The sequence below is a fragment of the Cygnus atratus genome, chromosome Z (genome assembly GCF_013377495.2).
Source record: "Cygnus atratus isolate AKBS03 ecotype Queensland, Australia chromosome Z, CAtr_DNAZoo_HiC_assembly, whole genome shotgun sequence".
Lineage (NCBI taxonomy): Eukaryota > Metazoa > Chordata > Aves > Anseriformes > Anatidae > Cygnus > Cygnus atratus.
This window is the reverse complement of record NC_066396.1, coordinates 52,057,600-52,070,543: the sequence shown is the minus strand read 5'-3', so window position 1 is coordinate 52,070,543 and position 12,944 is coordinate 52,057,600. Positions and strand designations below refer to the sequence as shown.

The following is a 12,944-nucleotide window of genomic DNA, read 5'->3' as shown; positions in this document are numbered from 1 at the left end:
TTTTGCAGGCAGATTTCACCTATAAATTTTTAATTGAAGAGCTGAGCAGATTAGAATGCATATGTGTTTATATTCCCCTCACCACCTCCTTGAAGTCTGTTAAAGTTCACGTAAGGTCACGTGCAAATGGCAGAACACAAATTTTTCCTTTGAAATCTTTCAGATTAAGAGAAAAGGAAAATGACAAGAATGAAAAGAAGAGAAAATGTCAGTGAAAGTGAGAGAAAGAGTGTAGGATAATCCTTGCATTTCTGGCACATCTGAATGGACGCTACTCTTGTTGTGGGTGCGTAGACCTCCTCTGTGTTACAGCTCTATATATCACCTGCAGAAAACAGAAAACAACCACCTTGTTTCTGCTACATCAACAAATAAGTGAAATTGTCAGGTAATTCTGAAATCCCTGACGTAAAATCTCCCATTAATTTCAAACATTTCCAGAGTGGTTCCCATCAGCACAGGCTACTGAACTAATGCAGACAAATACTGATTATATTTCTGAATATCTAACTACATTTTGTATTTCAGTTAGCAATATATTTGTTAAATTAATTGCTTATTTCTAAAAGAAAATAAATCAAAATGTTGGTAAAATAATAATAATAATAAAAGTTTTCTTTGTTTTTTACCACTTTATCATTTAAATACTTCAAGCAGTTCTTGGCCATGTGCTGTTGAGGTAAATGGAATCAAAGACAATATTTCTTCTTGAAAACTGCAGGTTCAAGTCAGTCAGGGGCTTGTCATAAATACTGCCTGAAAGCTTGGCTTACCCTGACATTTATGTTTGCTTTTATCCTGACTCTGAAGCACTGAAAAATTCTAGGGCTGAGGTCGTCAATAAGACTGTTGAACTTGAGGGCTCAACTTAAAACATTGTAGTGTTGTCATGACTGCTTTCTGGGGTGCTTTCTGGATAGGGAGCTTTTTCGGGAAGGTATCTGAAGACTCTTATTAAGTCAGGCACCTTCAAGTCATTTCATCTTCGTTCCTGAATGTATAAGGATATAAAGCCCCAAGCCCCTAGCTGCGTTTAAAACCTGTGGCTATGGATTTGTGTCTTGAGTCCTCCGGGAAGGTTCTTCTCCCAGCAAGGGCAGAAAGGAGATAATTAGGGCAGGCACTAAGGCAATCAAACAGATTGTTTACTACTCTTAGCAGTGCAAGCCTAACAGAAAATGCCCAGGAAAAAAAACAAAAACAACAACAACAACAAAAAACCTCCACCCCCCAGTCAGGAGGCTTTTTTGCTACCATGTCTCTTATCAGTCTCCTGCAGAAATTCTAAAACTCTTATCTTGATAGGCCAGATTACCAAGCTGATCTCTCCATGATGAATAGGAATCAAACACTGTTTTCTACTGTCAGCAAACCATACATCCCCAGTCCAGACAATTCAATTAATCTCTCCTCTCCTCTCCTCTCCTCTCCTCTCCTCTCCTCTCCTCTCCTCTCCTCTCCTCTCCTCTCCTCTCCTCTCCTCTCCCCTCCTCTCCTCTCCTCTCCTCTCCATCTCTTCTCCATCTCCTCTGTGCCTTCTTCTCCTCCCCTCAATTGATTCCCATGCGTTAATACCATCTAAGAGTCCTCAGTGAGAAGAGGATCTGTTTGCGATGCAGGTGCAAGTTTTCAGCACCACAGCACAACAGCAATATCACCCCCTTCTGCCCTCCTCAGGGCTTCTCTTTGTGAACCACTTTTTCTTTTTCTTCCCTTTCAGCTCTACAACCCCATGCAGCTAATCTGATTATGCTAATTTGTACTTCATGAACCCAAACACTGCAACGGATCTGTGGAGGGTGAGCTGTGCTGGGGATGAGGGTGGTGAGGAGAGAGGAGAGGGGGTGGGAGGGGGGAGCACGGACAATGGGTTCAAGTCAGTTAACAAAAAAAGCCGTCTGTATTGTCAGACAAAGCACACTCGGGGTAACCCCTTGCTGCTCTTGACAATTTAGAGTGTCCCAAACTGGCCTGCGCTACAGAGCAGAAAAGGCAGCACGGAGAATATACAATGAAGGGGCACAATGGAAAGCCTGTTTCCTGTTGAACGTTGCTTTCCTTTCTCCTTAACTAATCCTTCCCAGTATCTCATAGCTGAAGTACGGTCTGCAAATTGTTGGTCAGGTGGTAGCTACGGCACTAGACAGCTTCTGACACACACAAATCTGTCCAACCAGGCTGGGGCTGCACTTGAAATTTATTGAATGCTGGGCAGTGGGTTTGCAGATACGCACACACAACTGGAAATGTGGACCCCCTCCCCCCCCCCCCCCCCCCCCCCGCAGGAGATGACGAGTGTCCCCAGCCTTGTTTTACCAGTGTTATCTTTGCTGCAACTGGAGTTGTTCAGGAAACAGCCCTGAGAGGAAATAGAGAGGTTATGGAAAAATTATTTTCAAGATTAAAGCAACCTTATTGTAGAGTTTAGGCAATCACAGAATTTTTTAGGTCAGCGGGGACCTCCTGTGATCATCTGGTCTAACACCCCTGCTCAAGCCACGTTCCCCACAGCAGGCTGCCCAGGATCATGCCCAGCCAGATTTTGAATATCTCCACAGACTGAGAGTCTGAAACCTGTTCCCATGTTTGGCTGCCTTCACCGTGTTTTTTTTTTCTCGTGTTCAGACGAACTGTCAAGTTTTTTATTTGTACCCACTGCCTCTTGTCCTGTCAATGAGCACTACTGAGGAGAGTCTAGCTCCTTCTGCATCGTCTCCCAACATACACTTGTACACATTGATGATTCCCCTTAAACATCTCTTCACCAGGCTGAACAGTCCCATTTCTCAGCCTCTCCTAGATAAGATGTTCCAGTTCCAGTTCCTTAATCATCTCTGCGGACTCTCTCCAGTAGCCCCATCTCTCCCTGGGAAGCCTACAACTGGACACAACACTCCAGCTGTGGCTGAACAAGGGAAGGATCACCTCCCTCAGCCCTGATTGTTGCTCAGGATACTGTCATTGCTGCAGCACTGGTGGGAGCTCAGGTTCTCAGAATGGTGTGAGCATGAACAACTCTACCATTGCCTCTGCTAACTGTATTTGTCACAGCTCTGAAGTATATTTTATCTTCCAAGCTGGTAACTGCTGGAAGGAGGCATTTCATTTCCACACATAACAAAAGTGCAGCGTGTATGTGCACACCTGCAGAAATGACGAGAGAGAAGGGGGCATTGCAACACTTCCAGCAAGAGATGGGCCTGAACTTGCTCTCCCTAAAAATCTGGCGAACATTGCTTTTTACTACCCAAAGGAGTATGGGGGGAATATTAAGCATTTCCTTAATGTCTGCGTTTTTGTTGTTGCTGTTGTTGTTATTTTTGTTCTGCACCCCTTTCAGGCAGATATTCAGGACGGTGGTTTCTGAGAAACAGCTCCTGCCTCTGGTGACAATAAATTATTTGCTATTGGGAGGAAAAGGGAAAAATGGAAGGAAGACATTTGCTCTGTACTCCACCTTAAATAGCACAGCTCCCCCTTCTCATGCAGAGCAGACTATTCGTTCAGTCCTGCAGCCCTAAGCAGAATATCTCAGGACACCATTTTATGAAAGCAAATGGAGGAGGAAAAATGACTGTCTTAAAGCTGTCATCTCAGGTTCAGTCTTGGACTCAGCTGCATTTGCATTATGTTTCAGAGAGGAGATTACATTTAGGTTATTTGATAGGGTAGAAATTAGTATCTTGCTAGCATTGCTCCTCTGTATGTGAGATCTCATTTGTTGAACGTGTAGTAGTGCGTTACAATATACATATATATCAGTATTTAACAAAACCAGCTCTAAATAAAACTATGAGTGGAATGACTAAGCGAAGAAGCAGAAAAAAATCAGAAAGGCAATATTAACAGATTAAGTGCGAATGTATAAAATATGCTTTTTGAAATTACCACATGCTGATTGGAGCCTCTGTTCATAATACACACGGAAATATCCCCTGTTGTTCTTTTCCCTGGGAAACACAGAAGCTTATCAGATATGAGCCAAACCAAGGAGTATTTTTATATATCGTACATGAATACATCTGATTAAACAAATAGCTTGATAACAGACAAACCGTAATTCCAGACCCTGTGCTACCTTCAGGCCAGATTTTGGAAGGTACTGAAACATCTAAAATCTGCTGATAACTAATGAACTTTAAAGACCTGCGCTTATGCCCTACTAATGCATCTAGCACACAAAGGACAGTGCATCAAGCAGGACTTCTTGCAAGGGGAATAGAATCATAGAAGTATTTAGGCTGGATGGTGATGTGAATTGTACAAGGTCTTACCGTATCCTTTTCTTCCCTTGTACAGCAGGTATTAGGTGAGATCAGACTACTGAGGATTTTAACAAAAGAGATAAACAGAGTAAGTAGTGTAATCCAGAGAACGTCTTGCTCTGGCACCTTGGTTTTCTCCTAACATGGGGGATGACCTTGCTGAGACCACTGCTTCTCCTGACTTTTTGTTTATAGAGAGTAAGTATAGAGAAAGCGAGCATATTTATCTTGTTGTATACTGATATCGTGTTTAGTTCAATGGGCTTTAGCCCCATTTGAAAATCCTAAATAATATAATGATACATTATACTAATGCAATAACAGTTAAAGTAACAGAAATATTTATGGAACGTATTGCCAACCATTACTGGCAATCACCTTGAAACTAGCTAGCAGTGACTATTAATAACATGGAATTTTTCTGGAAAATTCCCAGGAAGTTAGCTGAAGTAGGCCTTCAGTAGTAGGCCTAATTTCAGTAGACTCTCAGGTCCAGAAATAGACTTTCAGGTCCAGAACAGACTATCACATTCTGGAGAACAAAGTCAGACTGGTCAATTAACTATAACGACAGAAGTGCAGAAATTAAAAATACGGAAGGTGAGGATTTTTTTTATTGAGCACACACTCTCGGGAATCATACACATAATTAGAGAAGAGAGAAGGTGCTGTTGCCATCCTACAGTGCTTGTTGGAGCTTAACCACAAGTCATTATAATGACCAAAACTACAGCCATGTAACGCTGTAGGAATGGAGCAGCACCGCAGCACTCCAATGTGCTGCTGCCTGCTGAAGGTGAGTCAGGACTATAAGGAAAGCCACCCTTGAAACTTGACTGGAACATCAGAAGGTGACAAAAGGACAACTAAACAAAACATGGGCCCCCTGCTGAATGAAACAGGAAACCTGATTGAACAGGACAGTGTAAATACTGAGGTATTGAACACCTTCTTTGCCTCAGTCTTTACGAGTAGACTTCCCAGGACCAGGGGGAAAGACTGCAGCAGGAAGATGTGCCCTTAGTGAAAGAGGATCAGGCCAGGGAATACTTAAGCAAACTGGCCATGAGGGGATCCACCCATGAATGCTGAGGGAGCTGGCAGATGTCATTGCGAGGCCACTCGATAATTTTTAGTCAGTCATGGTGACTGAGAGAAGTGACTAAAGGCTGGAGGAAAGCAACTGTCACTCCTACCTTCAAGAAGGGCAAGAAGGAGGACCAAGGAAACCACAGGCTGGTCAGCCTCACCTCAGTCTGTCATCACCTGGGAAGGTGATGGAGCAGCTAATCCTGGAAACCATTTCCAGGCACATGAAGGAGAAGAAAATCACCAGGAGTAGTCATCATCAATTCACCGAGAGAAAGTCATGTTTTGGCCAGCCTGACAGGCTTTTATAATGAACTGAACAGCCTGATCAGTGAAGACAGAGTAGTGAATATTGTCTTCCTGGTCTTCAGTAAGGCCTTTGACACTGTGTCCCATAAAATTCTCATAGAGAAGCTACGATGGTATGGGCTGGGTGTGCAGACAGCGAGGAGGGTTGAAAACTGGCTGAGTGGCCAGGCCCAGGGGGTAGTGGTCAGTGGTACAAAGTCCAGTTGGAGGCCGGTAATGAGCAGAGTACCCCAGGGGTCCAGTCTGGGTCCAGTCTTTTTAACATCTTCATTAATGATCTGTATGATGGAGTAGAGTGCACACTCAGTAGATTTGCAGATGACACAAAATTGTGGATCGTGTTGGATTTACCTGAGGGTCTTGCTGCTAACAAGAGCAACTCTACTGGCTGGAGAAATGGGCTGACAAGAACGTCATGGAGATCACCATAGAGAAGTGCAAAGTCCTGTATCTGGGGGAGGAAGAACGCCAGGCACCAGGACATGATGGGGGCCACCCAGATGGAAAATAGCTTGGCAGAAAAGGACCTGGGTATCCTGTGGCAATGTGCCACAAAGATGGCCAACAGGATCCTGGGCTGTATTATGCAATCACAAGCAGATCGAAGAAGGTAGTCATGTCTACTCAGAGCTGGTCAGGCCACACCTGGAGTGCTGTGTCCAGTTCTGGGCCCTCCAGTACAAGAGAGACATGGACACACTGGAAAGAGTCCAGCAAATGGCCACTAAGATGATGAAGGGACTGGAGCATCTCTTCCTGGAGGAAAGGCTGAGAGAGCTTGGACTGACCAGCCTAGAAAAGAGAAGATTCACAGAGAACCTCATGAATGTTTTTAAATATCTGAAGGGAGGGTGCAAAGCGGATGGAGCCAGGTGCCCAGTGACAGAATGTGTTTCAACCCCAACAGGCAGCTCAGCACCACACAGCTTCTTGTTCACACCCCCCGCAGTGGGATGGGGGAGAGAACTGGGAAGGTAAAAATGTGAGAACTCGTGGGTTGAGATAAAGACAGACTACTAATTACAGCCAAAGCTGCACATGCAGGCAAAGCAAAACAATGAATTAATTTGCTACTTCCCATCAGCAGGCAGATCTTCAGCCATTCATTTCCAGGAAAGCAGGGCTAATGGTTTCTTGAGAAAACAAACACCATCACTCTGAACATCCCCTCCCTCCTTCTTCCTCCTTTACCCCAGCTTTTATTGCTGAGCATGACATCAACTTTACTAACATATTACCAACATTTTCATCCAAAATCCAAAGCACGGCATCATATGAACCTGTACAAAAAACCCTAACTCTATCCCAGCTACAAAACACGACACATGACTAGGGGAAATGCACACAAACTAAAGCATAAGAGGTTTCATCTAAACATCAGGAAGCACTTCTGTACTGTGCGGGTGACTGAGCACTGGCACAGGCTGCCCAGAGAGGCTGTGAAATCTCCTCCTTGGAGATCTTCAAAAGGCATCTGCAAATGGTCCTGGGCAACCTGCTCTAGTCCCTGCTTGAGAAGGAGGGGTTGGACCAGATGGTCTCCAGGGGTCCCGATGGACCTTAACTGTTCTTTGATTCTGTGAACAGAGTGCTGTAACCTAAGTCCTGTGAACAAGGTATCTAGTGATACATCTAATGATGCAGTTGGGAGATAAAGAAAAATAAGATTTCAAGCCCTCTCTAGAAATCAGCTCTGTTCAATAAGCTGTCCAGCACCTGGGGAGGAACAGCCCCAGGCACCAGGATGTGCTGGGGACAACCCAGCTGGAAAGCAGCTCTGCAGAAAAGGACCTGGGGGTCCTGGCGGACACCAAGTTGAACATGAGTCGGCAGTGTGACACAAAGGTGGCCAACAGGATCCTGGGCTGCATTAAGCTGTTAAAGCACATGATGTGCTATGCAAAGGCTTAGCCCAACACTGAAACCTAAACAGGGATGAAAAAATGGAGCACTCAGGAATCTAGTGACCAAATCTTCTAGATATCGTGGATGACCACAAATCACAGGCAAGGTCGGATGAAAGCAGACAATGGGAATGTCCATTTTTGCATGCGGCAAAGACTGCTATTTTAACCTGACTTAATTTTGATGCATAGACTTGAGTTTGAGAGATCGCCTAAAAAAGGCAATTTAAATCTAGAAATCCATAGAATAGGACTAGTTCTAATTCCCTTGTTTTAGGAAATAGAGTACAGGTGTGAGTTTTGAGGCACGCTGATGATTAAGTAAGTCCTGGCCTTTGTTCCCTAAGGCTCCACCTTTACATTCCAAGTCAAGGCCTGTAGAATCGCAGTCATTAAGAAATAAACATATCCCACACTTACCAGTAACTTCATCAGAAGGAAACCAGGCCATGCTTCCATGCTAGGTACACATACCTTCTCTTCAAAAATTAAATTGGCATAATTGCCATATAAAATGAATACATCAAGCGAATCAGGTATGACAGCTCCAGCTCAGGTTATCCACAGTTTTTGTAAGACCTAGGGAGTAAAAGGTTTCTGATGTCACGCTCCGTGGAGATTAAGGATTTGAACATGCACTCACTTTAAAACCAACTTTCTTCATTGCTTCTCTCTGTTATTGCATAATGCTATGTGGTGGATTCAGCTTTGACTAGAATTGACTAAGAACAACTGTACATCCAAGATCAATTATGACATGCTTGAAGGCAGCCATCAAGAACAGCAGACAAACATGTTAAGAACTCAAACTTTCGCAGCTGTTTCAGAATTAAAAATGTGGCAACTTCATTAATAGCTGGAATGTTTTCTGAAGAAAATTCAGAAAATATTTGTATTAATTTACGAGTATCATGTTGGAAAGGACAATTAATCCTGCCAAAACATACTCTGGCACGTCTGGAAGCTGGGAAGCTAACCAGCAAGTGTCTAGAGTGATATTTTTTGAGGTAATGCTAACATTCCTCGGGCAAGAGAATCAGGTCAAGCTTCTGCTTTGTGTCAATATTGAGATTTACACACAAGTAACACAGCAGAATTCTAATCAGTCCATCTTTACATTTCTTATATGCACAGCATGCTCAGATTTTGTTTTTATTTATTTAATTAGCCTACCAACAAGAAATCATAGAGTCATAGAATGGTTTGGGCTGGAAGGGACTTCAAAGACCATCTAATTCCACACACCCCCTGCCATGGGCAGGGACACCTCCCACCAGACCAGGTTGCCCAAAGCCCCATCCAGCCTGGCCTTGAACACCTCCAGGGATGGGGCATCCACAGCTTCTCTGGGCAACCTGTGCCAGTGCTTCACCACCCTCTGAGGGAAGAATTTCTTCCTTATATCTAATCTAAATCTACCCTCTTTTAGGTTCAAGCCATTGCCCCTTGTCCTCCCCTTGTTCTATCATGACACCCCCTGACAAAGAGTCCCTCCCCAGCTTTCCTGTAGGCCCCCTTTAGGCCCTGGAAGGCCGCTGTAAGGTCTGCCCAGAACCTTCTCTTCTCCAGGCTGAACAACCCCAACTCCCTCAGCCTGTCTTTACAGGACGGATGCTCCAGACCCTTCATCAACTCTGTGGCCTCCTCTGGACTTCTTCTAATACGTCCATGTCCTTCTTGTGCTGGGGGCCCCAGAGCAGAACGCAGTGCTCCAGGTGGGGTCTCATGAGAGCAGAGCAGAGGGGGACAGTCGCCTCCCCAGCCCTGCTGGCCACGCTGCTTTTGGTGCAGCCAGGATACGGTTGGCTTTCTGGGCTGCAAGCGCACAGTGCTGGCTCATGGTGAGCTTCTTGTCAACCAACACCCCCAGGTCCTTCTCCTCAGGGCTGCTCCCAATCCATTCTCTGCCCAGCCTCTATTTGTGCTTGGCATTGCCTTGGCTCAGATGCTGGACCTTGCACTTGGCCTTGTTGAACCTCACGAGGTTTGCACAAGCCCACCTCTAAAGCCTGCCCAGGTCCCTCTGGATGGCATCCCTTCCCCCCAGTGTGTCATCCCTTCCCACACATCCCTTCCCACAGTGCACGAGGGTGCACTTGATCCCACTGTCCATGACATCTACAAAGATGTTAAACAGCGCCGGACCCAGTACTGACCCCTGAGGAACACCACTTGTTTCTGGTCTCCACCTGGACCTTGAGCTGTCGGCTACAACTCTTCGAGTGTGACCATCCAGCCAATTCCCTACCCACTGAGTGGTCCATCCATCAAATCCACATCTCTCCAATTTAGAGACAAGGACATGATGGGGGACAATGACAAATGCTTTGCACACATCCAGGTAGATGTCAATTGCTCTTCCCCTATCCACCAATGCTGTAACCCCATCATAGAAGGCCACCAGGTTTGTCAGGCATGACCTGCCCTTAGTGAAGCCATGTTAGCTGTCCTCAGTCACCTCCTTATTTTCCATGTGCCTTAGCATAGTTTCCAAGAGATCTGCTCCATGATCTTGCCAGGAACAGAGGTGACACTGACTTGCCTGTAGTTTCGCAGGTCTTGCTTTTTCCCCCTTTTTAAAGATGAGGGAAGACAGATCTGTTCTTCCAGTTTAAAATCAGAAAAACACAGAACAAATGTATAACTAGCTAACACACACAAGCATACGCCAAATATAACTAGCTTACAAACTAATACCATTCTCTCACACTGCTACAGTTCTCTCAGCATCAGCATATTTGATCCAAGGATGAACAGGATTATTTCAGAGGTGCTTATCCTCTGTTATCTTTAAATTATTTCTGAAATATCTGGGACAGCTGGAAAATCAATGACCAATTTTAAGTTTTCTTATTTCTCACTCTACTTTTATTACACAGACCATGTTCCTTGATCTGATTTCTCTTTGGTTGGTGCCTTTGTCCTACACACTGGTGAGACAGAGAATTGCTACCTTGAATGCACAGGAATCTCAGGAATCTCTCCCTGGTTATCAGCAAGCTTAGAAAAACTTTTATTCTTATTTCCTGTTGGTACTGGAGGTAGAAAGTACACCAGAACTTCTTTCTCGTGTAACTGTGTCAGTTAACACACATTTCCCACCTAATGGCTGCAAGGGTGTCTTGTGGCGATCCACCTCCACACTAGCTAGCTCCACTTTGGAAAGAAATGCTTCAGGTGCAGCAAAGAGCTCCCAAAAGAGGATGCAGTAGGTATTTGAGGATCTGAGTAAAGACTCAGGTAGCTATTGCCAGATCTACTGCATGATAGGACTGATAGCATTGTTGGCATTTTAAACTTGGTTTTATTTACATGAATGGCAGGCACAGCAGTAAACATTGCTGCAGCGTAGGCACTGCCACATGCTGCTGGCCCAAACTAAGATTTTTCTTTCATGTCACTTTGTCGTGGTCATTGGTATTTTATTTCCCTCCCTCTCCTTGATCACACAAAAGATATTCTGAATAGTTTTTACTTTCTAGTAATGAAACTGATGCCACTCGGTGGCCATAAAACAGTACTGCAAGGAGTAGAAATGATCCAGCACTTCTGAAGCTTGTAGGCAGGATATCATTGCATCCTATAAAACCCTATCAGTAAGTCCTTTATTGCTGCAGCTGCATAGACACTTGCCACTATTCAGTGGGAGACAAAATGACACTGAACTGATTTCTGCCACAGGTCAGAGAACACGCCTTACTAATCTATTACGTTTTACCATCTATCAACTGTGGCAAAGCAATATCCTACTCTAGAAAATAACCTGTGACTTCCATGTCTGCACTTAAACAGAATAGGAAGTAAGAATTAGAAATGCTAATAATAAGACTAATAAGATCACCTTGGCTGAATCATGAGCTTTTCATTGAGATAAAATGCAAAATGAAAACGTCCAGACAGCAGAAACTAGGCATAATCATATGGTATAAGCATTAATGAGAAAATGAGTCACTGGACAAACAGAGAGGATGAGGCATTGTGAGTAAAGAGAACTTATTCTGTATATATGGTACTCATAAGAAGAAAAACAAAGAAAGGAATGGCTTACTTTTCACAGAGCAGGACTGTTATTCTAGGGATAGTTTAGGTGTTTGCTCTCTTTTCCTGCATAAACATTTCTCTAAAAATAGACCAACAGTTATTCCAGTTATTTGTTGAACTTAGTTCTTACTAGGGAAAGAACCAGTTTGAGAGCACCAGCTGAACATACATGTTTTCAGATTGCTTAGCTTGATTAATTTCATACAGCGTGTCAATTTTAGAGCCATTAACTCTTCTCTTTAGCAGCTTGTGGAAATCAAATACAAAGACAAAAACGGTGCTTTCCTGTAATTGGAAGAATGCCAAAAGAATCATAAACCACTAAACTTAAGTTTGATTGTCAGAGGGGAAAAAAAAAAAGTTAACTCAAAAAAATGAGAAGGCCGATAATCCTTGACATAGGTCTGTGAAGAACAGCGTCACCTCAATTTAATTGCCTTCTATCACAAGTTAGCCAGTCTGGTGGACAACGAAGATGCTGTGTATCTTGAAGGCAGAAGTTTTTGGTAACATTTCACTTGGGAAGCTCATGAACACTTTTGTTGTTGTCGTTTTTATACCGTAATGCAAAACTGGTTAGAAATCTACTTTTAGAAAATAGAACAGCTAACAACAGGTTTCACTATCAAAATGAATGCATGCATGTATTAAAAAGGGTTTCTGCTAAGGTGTGACTGGGATCAGGGATATGTCAACACTCTTGATAATTATTAGGCACGTGGTGAAAGACCACACGCTGGAGGACAGGATTGTAGTTCTAAGTACTTTTGATGAAATAAACAACAAAAAGGGAGAGAGAAAAAAGGGAAAAGGCAAGGTGTCACACTTATACCTGTTAAATACAGTGACCTGTACCTGTGTGGATCTGTGGTAGGGAATCAGCAGTAGTGCAGAACAGGCCTTGGGGACTAAAACCAATCACAAGTTGATCGTGGAGCAGAAATACCATGACGCTGTAAAAAAGGCAAAGGAGAGACTTAACAGAGACAGTGAGCATTCAAGTTGGCAGAACATGGCTATAAAAGAGGAAAGCAATCAGCTTTACACCCCATTCAAGGCTGACAGGACAAGTCAGGACTTCAATACGCAGTGAATGAGTGGATTTTTGGGAAGCATCTTCTAGCAGAAAGTGCTGAGAAAGAGCATCCAGGGGAGGCACAGACCCTCCTTATACCTGTCGGCACAGGCAGATTTGCCCACCGGCAGCGGTGCGGCTGCTGCTGGCCGCGACCTGGCCCCAGAAGGAGAAGCTTTCACCGAGTCGCTCCCGGCTCAGCTCCAAACGTGGCCTGTGCCTGCGGGCGGGCCTGGTAGCGCCCCGCAGGCCTGCGGGGAG

At 44.2% G+C, this 12,944-nt stretch overlaps 1 long non-coding RNA gene across 1 annotated transcript; it reads right to left on the bottom strand.

Moving 5' to 3' along the window:
- On the bottom strand, positions 1-12,941 carry LOC118260098 (uncharacterized). Its single transcript, XR_004782168.2, has 5 exons — positions 12,783-12,941; positions 12,464-12,561; positions 7,988-8,146; positions 3,889-3,950; positions 1-325 (listed from the first exon to the last, which is right to left on the bottom strand). It is a non-coding gene; the product is annotated as an uncharacterized LOC118260098 (long non-coding RNA).
- Between the last annotated feature and the right edge of the window lie 3 nt (positions 12,942-12,944).